General features: G+C 42.8%; 1 pseudogene; it reads right to left on the bottom strand.

Moving 5' to 3' along the window:
• Positions 1-279: 279 nt before the first annotated feature.
• LOC119922152 lies at positions 280-9857 on the bottom strand (annotated as a pseudogene).
• Positions 9858-11042: the final 1185 nt, after the last annotated feature.

Genomic DNA, 11042 nt, shown 5'->3' with positions numbered 1-11042 from the left:
GGAGTGGGGTGACATGCCCTGAACGTTTTTGTAGAGAAATTATCTGGGCAGCAGAGTGAAGTAAGTACAGGAATGGGGAGAGACAGGATGCTGGAAGGTCAGCAAGGAGACTGATGCAGTAATACAGCAGGGATAGGATGACTGATTGTATTAACGTGGTAGCAGTTTGGAAGGAGAGGAAAGTCATATTGTTCATTCTTCAGAAAAAAAAATTCACAACAACTCTCTGTTCTCTCTTTTCCTATCTGCATAAACAAAATCACTTCCTTTCAGAGCTATTTATTGTGCAGCCATAACCACTCTTCTGTTCCATAAATTCCTCAAGACATTTTTCACCTCTGTATTTCTTACAGTGTAGATTATGGGATTTAACATGGCAGTGTTTATAGCAAAAAATACCGTCACTAGTTTATCAACAGCTAAGGTGGACACAGGCTGGGTATATGTGAAGATACAGGGGAATAAATATAAGGTCGTGACAGTGAAGTGGGAACCACAGGTGGACAGAGCTTTCTGTCTCCCCTCCGAACTTTGAGTTCTCAGGTACTGCAGTATGACAATATTCGAGATAAACAACATGGTTAAGATGAACATGCACATCACCCCACTGATAGCCGACACCATGAGCCCCAGGACGTAGGTGTCAGCACAGGCGAGTTTCAGCAAAGGGAACAAGTCACACATGAAGTGGTCGATGACACTAAGTCAACAGAAAGGGAGTTGGAACATAAAGAGAATCTGCAATGTCACATGAAGTAAGCCACCCATCCACACCACTCCCACCAACAAGTGGCACATACGCCAGCTCATGGTGGTCATGTAATGCAGTGGCTTACAGATGGCTACATAGCGGTCATAGGCCATCACTATAAGGAGAATGATTTCCGAGCTGCTCAAGGAATGGGCTAAGTAATACTGGGCCATGTAATGATTGAAGGATATTATTTTCCTCCTGTAGAGCAAGTCCACGATCATTTTAGGTGTGGTGATACGGGTGTAGCAAGCATCTATAAAGGCCAGGTAGATGACAAAGAAGTACATTGGATCAGAAAGAGTGTGACTGAAAGTAATTGTTATCATGATGAGCAGATTTTCCCCTACCGTGAAAAGAAAAAACACTAGAAACACGACGAAGAAGATTTTCTGCAGATGTGGATCCTGCATCGGCCCCAGTAGGATGAATTACATTACATTGTATTTGATCTCTGGGTCATCCAATGTGAAAATGAACGTGTAAGGAGGAATAGATTTACCTGCAAATGAGGAACAAATTTACACAAGAGATAGTGACAAGAGTTGGATTTTCACAGTGATAGAAAGATGTGCTTCTCCTTGACTGGGAGAAGCAACGTAGAACATAAATCAATGTCATGGTGCCATTGATTAAAGATTTATGATGTAATCCTCCCATCCTACTCGGCATTGATTGGACCTCAAAAATATCCCTGCCCGATAATTTAAATTAAATATGGAAAACAAGGAAAGAGTCCAGTGGAGGGCAACAGGAATGATTAAAGAAATGTAACAAAGTTCCCGTGATGTAAAATAAGAGGGATTGGATTAATTAGTGTGAGCAGTTTCCTGAAACATAAAGGGTTGTTTTTTGAAGGATGCTTAAAGGCCATGTGCCACATATAAAAGTTGAGACTTCAGCTAGTAGACTTTTCTGGGCAGTTTTCTTCCAACTTCTGCCGCTAATCTCCTCACCGTACCACGTTCACGCCTGTCCCGCCATCGACCCCGGCCCACGTCATCCCCCGGGCCTGGAATGCCCTCCCTCTGCCCATCCACCAAGCTAGCTCTCTTCCTCCCTTCAAGGCCCTACTGAAAGCTCACCTCCTCCAGGAGGCCTTCCCAGACTGAGCCCCTTCCTTCCTCTCCCCCTCGTCCCCCTCTCCATCCCCCCCATCTTACCTCCTTCCCTTCCCCACAGCACCTGTATATATGCATATATGTTTGTACATATTTATTACTCTATGTATTTATTTATTTATTTTACTTGTACATATCTATTCTATTTATTTTATTTTGTTAGTATGTTTGGTTTTGTTCTCTGTCTCCCCCTTTTAGACTGTGAGCCCACTGTTGGGTAGGGACTGTCTCTATATGTTGCCAATTTGTACTTCCCAAGCGCTTAGTACAGTGCTCTGCACACAGTAAGCGCTCAATAAATATGATTGATTGATTGATTGATTGAAATCCCTGATTTCTTTATTTTCATCATTCCCGTGCCCAAGATTACCTTTTGTGTGTACAACGCAATGACTTTCAGGGATGGGACAATGAATTTCAGTTATGGCTGGTAAACAGAGGAAAAAATGCATTAGATTGTTAAAAACTGTAAATCTGTTTTCTCTGAATTATTGTTGTTATTCTATTTATCTTCATTGCTGTTACCATCATCGTTTTTCCTTTCATTTAGTTTTTTTTTTGTGCAAAGCATTGTACAAACCTTTGAGAAAATGGATAGTATTTTGACACACTCCCTGTCCTGCAGGGGGCTTGCAGACTAAAAAGAAGGAGGAGGGCAAAGGAACTGGTGACAACACAGAGAAAGAAATGATACAGTGAATGAAGCCGAAACAATAACTCAACTGAAACTGCCCTCTCAAAGGTCACCAGTGACCTCCTTCTTGCCAAATCCAATGTCTCCTACTATATCCTAATCCTCCTCAACCTCTCAGCTACCTTCAACACTGTGGATCACCCCCTACTCCTCAACAACACACTATCCAACTTTGGCTTCACCGACTCCATCCTCTCCTGGTTCTCCTCATCTCTCCAGCAATTCATTCTCAGTCTCCTTTGTGGGGCTTCTCCTCTCTCTCCCATCCCCTTAATGTAGGGGTTCCTCAAGGGTCAGTTCTTTGTCCCCTTCTGTTCTCTATCTACACTCACTCTCTTGGTGAACTCATTCGATCCCACGGCTTCAACTATCATCTCTATGCCAATGACACTCAAATCTACAATCTCTACCCTTGCTCTCTCTCCCTTGCTCCAGGCTCGTATCTCCTCCTGCCTTCAGAACATGTCCATCTGGGTGTCTACCCACCATTTAAAACTCAATATGTCCAAGGCTGAACTCCTTATCTTCCCTCCCAAACCCTGCCCTCTCCCTGACTTTCCCATCACTGTAGATGGCAGTACCATCCTTCCAGTCTCACAAGCCAGCAACCTTGGTGTCATCCTCGACTCTGCTCTCTCGTTCACCCCTCACATCCAATCCATCACCAAAACCTGCCAGTCTTACCTCTACAACATCGCCAAGGTCCGCCCTTTCCTCTCCATCCAAACCACTACCTTGCTGGTTCAATCTCTCATTCTATCCCGACTGGATCAGCCTCCACTCTGATCTCCCATCCTCCTGTCTCTTCCCACTTCAGTGTATACTTCACTCTGCTGCCCGGATTATCTGGGCAGCAGAAACGCTCTGGGCATGTTACTCCCCTCCTCAAGAATCTCCTTTGGCTGCCTGTCAACCTACGAATCAAGCAAAAACTCCTCACTATCAGCATTAAGGCTCTCCATCACCTTGCCCGCTCTTACCTCACCTCCCTTCTCTCCTTCTACAGCTCAGCCCACACCCTCCTCACTGTGCCTCGTTGTCGCCTCTCTTGCCATCGACCCAGCCCACGTCCTTCCCCTGGTCTGGAATGCCCTCCCTCCACACATCTTCCAAGGTTGCACTCTTCCTCCCTTCCCAGACTAAGCCACCTTTTTCCTCTCCTCCTCCCTATCCCCTCCTCTGCCCTACCTCCTTCTCCTCCTCACAGTACTTGTATAAATTTGTACAGATTTATTACTCTATTTATTTTACTTGTACATATTTACTATTCTATTTATTTTGTTAATGATGTGCATATGGCTATAATTCTGTTTGTTCTGATGATTTTGACACCTGTCTACATGTTTTGTTCTGTTGTCTGTCTCCCCCTTCTAGACTGTGAACCCATTGTTGGGGTAGGGACCGTCTCTATATCTTGCCGACTTGTACTTCCCAAGCGCTTAGTAAAGTTCTCTGAAAACAGTAAGTGCTCAAAAAATACGATTGAATGAATGAATAAATTAATAACCACAATCATAGCAATAGCAATAAGTGATGCAGCACACCATTCCTAAGGGCACAGTGTATAAGGCTCTGATTCCTCAGAGAGAAGCAGCAAGACCTAGTGGAAATACTACAGACCTGGGAGTCTGAGGACCTGGGTTCTAATCTTGGCTCTACCATGTGCATGTTGTGTAACCTTGGGCAAGTCACTTGACTTCTTTGTGCCTCAGTTCCCTCATCTGTAAAGTAGGGATTAAAACTGTGAACCCCATGTGGGACATGGACTGTGCCCAACCTGATTATCGTGTATCAACTCCAATGCTTAATACAATACCTGGCATATAGTAAGCACTAAACAAGTACCATTAATAAAGATTAGGCCCTTCCTAATCCAACACCATAATCTTCCCAATGAGCTAACAGAAAATAATATTATAATAATTATAGTATTTGTTAAGTCCTTGCTATGTGCCAAGCACTTTTCTAAGCGCTGGAGTAGATACAAGGTAATCAGGGTGTCCCACATGGAGCTCACAGTCTTAATCCCCACTTTACAGATGAGGTAACTGACGCATGGAGAAGTGAAGTGGCTTGACCAAGGGCACCTAACAGACAAGTGGCAGAGCTGGGATTAGAACACATACCCTCTGACTCCCTAATCTGTGCTCTTGCCACTAGGCCACACAGCTTCTCTATCAGATCTCTAACAGATCCAGATGTGCCCCAGTTTCACATCCTGCCTTTGCAGGAAAGGGAGAGTGATGACCTTCACTTGGCAGATTGACAGCTTCTCTAGGCCAGGGATGGTATCTACCAACTCTAAGAAGCCTCCCCTGATTAAACCCTCATTTCCCCTATACACCCTCCCTCCTCCATCACCTATGCATTTGTATTTGTGCCCCGTAAGCCCTTGATATTCTCCCCACTCTTAGTTCCTCAGCCCTTATGTCCATTACCTTATACTCTGCCATTTCCCCCATCTGTAATTCATTTTAATGTCTATCTCCACCACTATCAATCAACCAATCAATCAATCAGTCGTATTTATTGAGCGCTTACTGTGTGCAGAGCACTGTACTAAGCGCTTGGGAAGTACAAGTTGGCAACATATAGAGACAGTCCCTACCCAGCAGTGGGCTCACAGTCAAGAAGGGGGAGACAGAGAACAAAACCAAACATATTAACAAAATAAAATAAATAGAATATATATGTACAAGTAAAATAAATAAACAAATAAATAGAGTAATAAATATGTACAAACATATATGCATATGTACAGGTGCTGTGGAGAAGGGAAGGAGGTAAGACGAGGGGGATGGAGAGGGGGACAAGGGGGAGAGGAAGGAGGGGGCTCAGTCTGGGAAGGCCTCCTGGAGGAGGTGAGCTCTCAGTAGGGCCTTGAAGGGAGGAAGAGAGCTAGCTTGGCGGATGTGCAGAGGGAGGGCATTCCAGGCCATGGGGATGACGTGGGCCAGGGGTCGATGGCAGGACAGGCAAGAACGAGGCACAGTGGGGAGATTAGTGGCAGAGGAGTGGAGGGTGTGGGCTGGGCTGTAGAAGGAGAGAAGGGAGGTGAGGTAGAAGGGGGCGAGGTGATGGAGAGCCTTGAAGCCGAGGGTGAGGAGTTTCTGCCTGATGCGCAGATTGATCGGTAGCCACTGGAGATTTTTGAGGAGGGGAGTAACATGCCTAGAGCGTTTCTGGACAAAGACAATCCGGGCAGTGGCATGAAGTATGGATTGAAGTGGGGAGACACACGAGGATGGGAGATCAGAGAGGAGGCTGATGCAGTAGTCCAGACGGGATAGGATGAGAGCTTGAACGATCAGGGTAGCGGTTTGGATGGTTTGGTAGACCACTAGACTGTAAGCTCCTTCTGGTCAGGGCTCACTTCTATCTATTCTATTGTATTGTGCACTCCTAAGTGCTTAGTATAGTAAGTAAATTTCCTAAGTGCTTAGTATAATAATAATCATTGATTAATATTGTACCATTTCAAGTGCTTTGTTCAGTGCCCTGCATAGAGTAAGCAAATAATGAATACCAGCAGTTAATTGATTGATTGAGGTGCCTAGGGGATATACGGCTGCTTTGGCTTAGTGGAAAGAGCACAGGCTTTGGAGTCAGAGGACATGGGTTCTAATCCTTCTTCTGCCATTTGTCTGCTATGTGGCTTGGACCTCAATGACCTCATCTGTAAAATGGGGATTAAGACTGTGAGCCCCATGTGGGACAATCTGCTTAGCTTGTACCTACCCCAGGGTTTAGAACAGTGTTTGGCACATAATAAACACTTAACAAATGCCATTATTATTATTACTATTATTATTATTATTATTTTAGAGCCAGTGGTCATAGTCGTATAGGCCTGTGTGACACTTCTTTGGGTGAGTAATCATGCCAATAATCACCTTAGTAAGCTCACTGTGGGCAGGGAACACCTCTGTTATATATTTTTTATGGCATTTATTAAGCGCTTACTATGTGCAAAACACTGTTCTAAGCGCTGGGGGAGATACAAGGTGATCAGAGTGTCCCATGGGGGGCTCACAGTCTTCATCCCCATTTTACAGATGGGGGAACTGAGGCCCAGAGAAGTGAAGTAACTTGCCCGAAGTCACACAGCTGACAAGTGGAGGAGCTGGGATTTGAACCAATGACCTCTGACTCCAAAGCCTGGGTTCTTTCCATTGAGCCACGCTGCTTCTCCCAAGATCTTAATACAGTATTCTGCACATAGTAAGTGCTCAATTAATACAAATGATTGATTGTTCAATCATGGCTTAGGGAAGTCATCCCACAATGCAATAATTTAACCTGCTCTTTGATGAGCTGTTTTTTCAAATGACCACCTAGGGCAGGTCAGTTCTGGGCCAAAGATGACAAGATCCCTCTGTGAGAAATGACAGTGGTGTTCTCTGTTTTATGAGGTGTACTAGGTTCCTCAGGTCCCGGTGGTGCTCTTTTAATGAGGTAGATTGAGTCAGTTTCTACAAAAATAACTAATTCTTCTGGGTCATCAACCAGATGGAGTGCTACTGACTTTTTGTGCAGTTCTCCTCCGACAGCTTCCAGCTTGGTGGAATCTGAAACGTGTCACAAGACCTCCTCAGGAGGCAATTGGATGATGAGATTAGAAAATCTCCAAATTTTGTCTGCCCAAGAAGTGATTCTGCTGTCATGAGTGTGCCCAGGACAGATAAAGAAACATCAGTCTTGTCTGGCCCAGACTAGTCATGATTAAGGTAGCTTTGCAAACAAAACCGGTCATCTCTACCCCATCATGCATATGTAGAAATTGCCTCTGTAGCACTGAGGAATTTACTATCCCTGAGGCCTAGTGGTGTTTTCATTTCAGACTAAGGTTCTCCATCTTCCCAAAGCCTCTGTTCTGAAAGTCACTCTAAATGATCTACAGCAGATAGATCTGCTGCTACTTTTTTCTCCTAGGTGGCCACACCTTTGAACAAATTAAGCTGGCTAATCAGTCTTTCTGTTCACCTTCCCCCTCACCTAAAGGAACAGTGATGATAATCGGTTCCCTACGCCAGAATCCTGTATCTTCTGCTTTTCAGACTCTCCCAGTTCTCCCTCTCAGGTTAAAATATCACTTCAAACATTATCCTTTCTCATTTACATAGGTCTTTCAGATCACGGTAGTGTTACTAAATGTGACGGAGTTGAATCATTTCCAGAAAAAACCACCATCATTTACTTACATTAACGTCTTTCTCCCTTCTAGACTGTAAGCTCATTATGGACAGAGATTGTGTCTGTTACACTATTGTGTTGTACTCTCCCAAGTACTTTGTACAGTGCCCTGCATACAATAATCACACAGTAAGATTGATTGATTATTATCATCATTAATGAGATTACTACAGTGCCCTACACACAGTAAGTGCTCAATAAATATGATTGAATGAATTTATCGAGTGCTTATTATGTGCTGAGCACTGTATAAATTGCTTTGGAGAGCACAATACCACAAAGTTGGCAGACACATTCCCTGCCTACAACAATCTTACAGTATAATTTTTCTAGGTCATCAACCAAAGAGAGGTACAGACTTTATGTTCTTCTTACGACTTGAACTGTCTTGAGTGAATTTTCTAGGACATTTCATATTCAGAAATACTCATTTTTCTTTGAAATATATCTCATTTATTGCTCTTGAACTTAACTGGCCCTATGTATTGTTGGTTTTAGTCCATTTGAGATCCAAGGTGAAGGAAATCCACAACTTTACACTGAAACCATCTTCCTTAACCAACTTTCATTCATCCATCCATCAATCAATGGTATTTATTAAGCAATTACTGGGTGCAAAACACTGTGCTAAGGGCTTGGAAAAGTACATGGAGAGAATGGACTCTTCACTCCTCTTTAGTGCCAATCTCCAAGAGTTTCCAGTACTCTACCAGCCTTGATAAAGTGAGGGAGAGTCAAGCAGAGACCTGTCCATTCCATTCCATTCCTAGCTTCTGCAGTGGCTAGCTAGTGAAAGGCAATCTGCTACAAGTCAAAACTTATCTGTGCTGAGCAGCAGAGGCATGGGGGAGAGTCGAGGGTGGAGTCTCAAGTTTATAACCCGGAAGGAGGCAATGGCAATCCACTTCTGTATTTTTACCAAGAAACCTCTATTGGTACACCAACTGAATGATTGTTGATGGTCATGTTTTCCATCAAGATAAGAGAAGGTTGTATGAGCTACACTCTCTAGACTGTAAACTTTTTGTGGGAAGGAATTGTGCCTACTACCTCTGTTGGATTGTACTCTCCCAAGTGCTTAGTATAGTGCTCTGCATACAGTAAGCACTCAATAAATACCATTGACTACTGGGTGCAACCATTTTTCTCTGAAGTCTCATTCATCCGCAATCTCAGATCCTCTCTTTCTCTTCACCACCTCCCATATCTGGCATGAAATCACCTTCCTGAAAGAACAGTGGACTAATATTAAAATGGGAAGATCTATAAAAGGAAAATTTTCCAAATATAAAGCAGGCAGACTGGATTTTGTTTTACTCAAATAAAAGGGAACAATATTGAATATAATTTTATTTAATGAGGCAAATTGTATAACCTGGTTTTGATACAGAAACCCCACTTCTCTGATTTTGTTTACTTGCTTTAATAACCCTCCTGAAAATCCAGAGTGATAAGTATTTCAATTATGAAATCCACTCTCCCACCCCCACAGATTAGAAATGTGAGGTGAACAGGGAGTTAAAAGTTATTATTCCTGTCGAAAATATCTACGCAAGTCATCCAGAATAGAAAATATACACTTACACTTGATCGTAGAAATGTCAAAGCTTCTTTATTAGTGATGGATATTTCCCTCCTCTTCTAGGAAATTGAGGCAAGAATGTCCTTCAAATCTACAGTTTGGCTATCAATAATATACGTTGACGAGGGTACGATTGAGGCAGAACAATGTTTTATTCCATTCCACTATTCCATTCACTGTTACCTGAGATATGAGCCTTACCTAAGAACTTGTCTGTATGCACTCCATGTCCTGATGTCAAGGATGCGGTGGAATATACAAAGGAAGGAAAGGGTTGACCTTGAAAGTTTTGCTGGAACTTCCAGATTCTATTGTGAAGGTCAGGTTTAATCCTTGAATTATAAATACATCATCAAGACACCATTAGAAAATATTTTCTCAGAGGGCTTTCAAGTTCTAACAGGAAGTAAGTTTGGCAAAGTACCTTAACCCTTGGTAATGAGATCCCAGTAGTATGAGATCCCAATTAGGCAAAGGTAACACACAAGCAATTATATTTCTAGTTGAGATGAACATGCGGAGGTCTGAAAATAGCCCTTATTTTCATTTGAACACCTTCTTAGCTGCTTGAGTTTATAACCTATAACTTTCCTGCACATGGCCCAGCATTTACTAAGTGTTTGCAGATCTCTGTATTAAGCACTTAGGGGTACAATAGAGGTAAAAGGTGCATTCCTTTCCTTAGAGTGGGAGAGAGAAGCAGCATGGCCTAGTGGATAGAGCCTAGGTCTGGGAGTTAGAAGGACCTAGGTTCTAATCCTGGCTCCACCACTTGCTTGCTGTGTGACCTTGGGAAAGTCACTTCTGTGCCTCAGTTCACTCATCTGTAAAACGTGAGCCCCATGTGGGACATGGATTGTGTCCAATCTGATTAGCCTGTGTCTATTCCAACACTTAGAACAGTTCCTGGCACATAGTGAACACTTAACAAAAGCCATAAAAATGGTCTTTAAGGGCAAAATAAGTTTCACTTCCTTCTTTTGGACTTTTCAAATATTTATTACAGTGCACTGCACTGAATGGGTACTCAACAAATTCTAATACTTCTATTACTTATACTACTACTAATCATAGTCACTGAGTGCTTACTGTTTGCAAAATACTGTACTAGGTAGAGTACAACTGTATCGGCGTAGTCATCTACATTACAAATTGACAGGGTAATTTAGTAATTAAAATCTGGTTGTTTTAGCTTTGGCTCACAACTAAAAAAGTAATTAAACCTTCTCATGGAAATCACCCAGTATATCAATTGTGATTTATCTGATTGAAATAGAAAATATCTTGGTAACAGAACAGAATAATATGGTTGCATTGTACTCTCCCAAGCTCTTAGAATAGTGCTCTGCTTAAAGTAAGCACTCATTAAATACCACTGGTTAATGAATGGCATAGAGGAATCTTGTCAAGATGTCGAGGTTTGTTCTCACTGTTTTCCTGAACACTTGGTGGTGTGTGTTATTGTGGTGAAATAGCCAAGGAGTCTATTTCCTATCTACCACATTCCTTGATGGCTGTCTGTGCCTCTGCTGACAAACACAAAGTGGAGGATGGAGAAGCAGCGTAGCCTAGGAGAAAAAACATGGGCCCGGAAGTCAAAACATCTGGGTTTTTAACCCAGTTCAGCCACTTGCTAGCTGTGTGACCTTGGGAAAGTCACTTAACTTCTCTGTGCCTCCGTTTCCTCATCTGCATAATGGG

The sequence above is a fragment of the Tachyglossus aculeatus genome, unplaced genomic scaffold, assembly GCF_015852505.1.
Source record: "Tachyglossus aculeatus isolate mTacAcu1 unplaced genomic scaffold, mTacAcu1.pri SUPER_6_unloc_5, whole genome shotgun sequence".
Lineage (NCBI taxonomy): Eukaryota > Metazoa > Chordata > Mammalia > Monotremata > Tachyglossidae > Tachyglossus > Tachyglossus aculeatus.
This window is presented reverse-complemented; position numbering and strand designations above follow the sequence as displayed.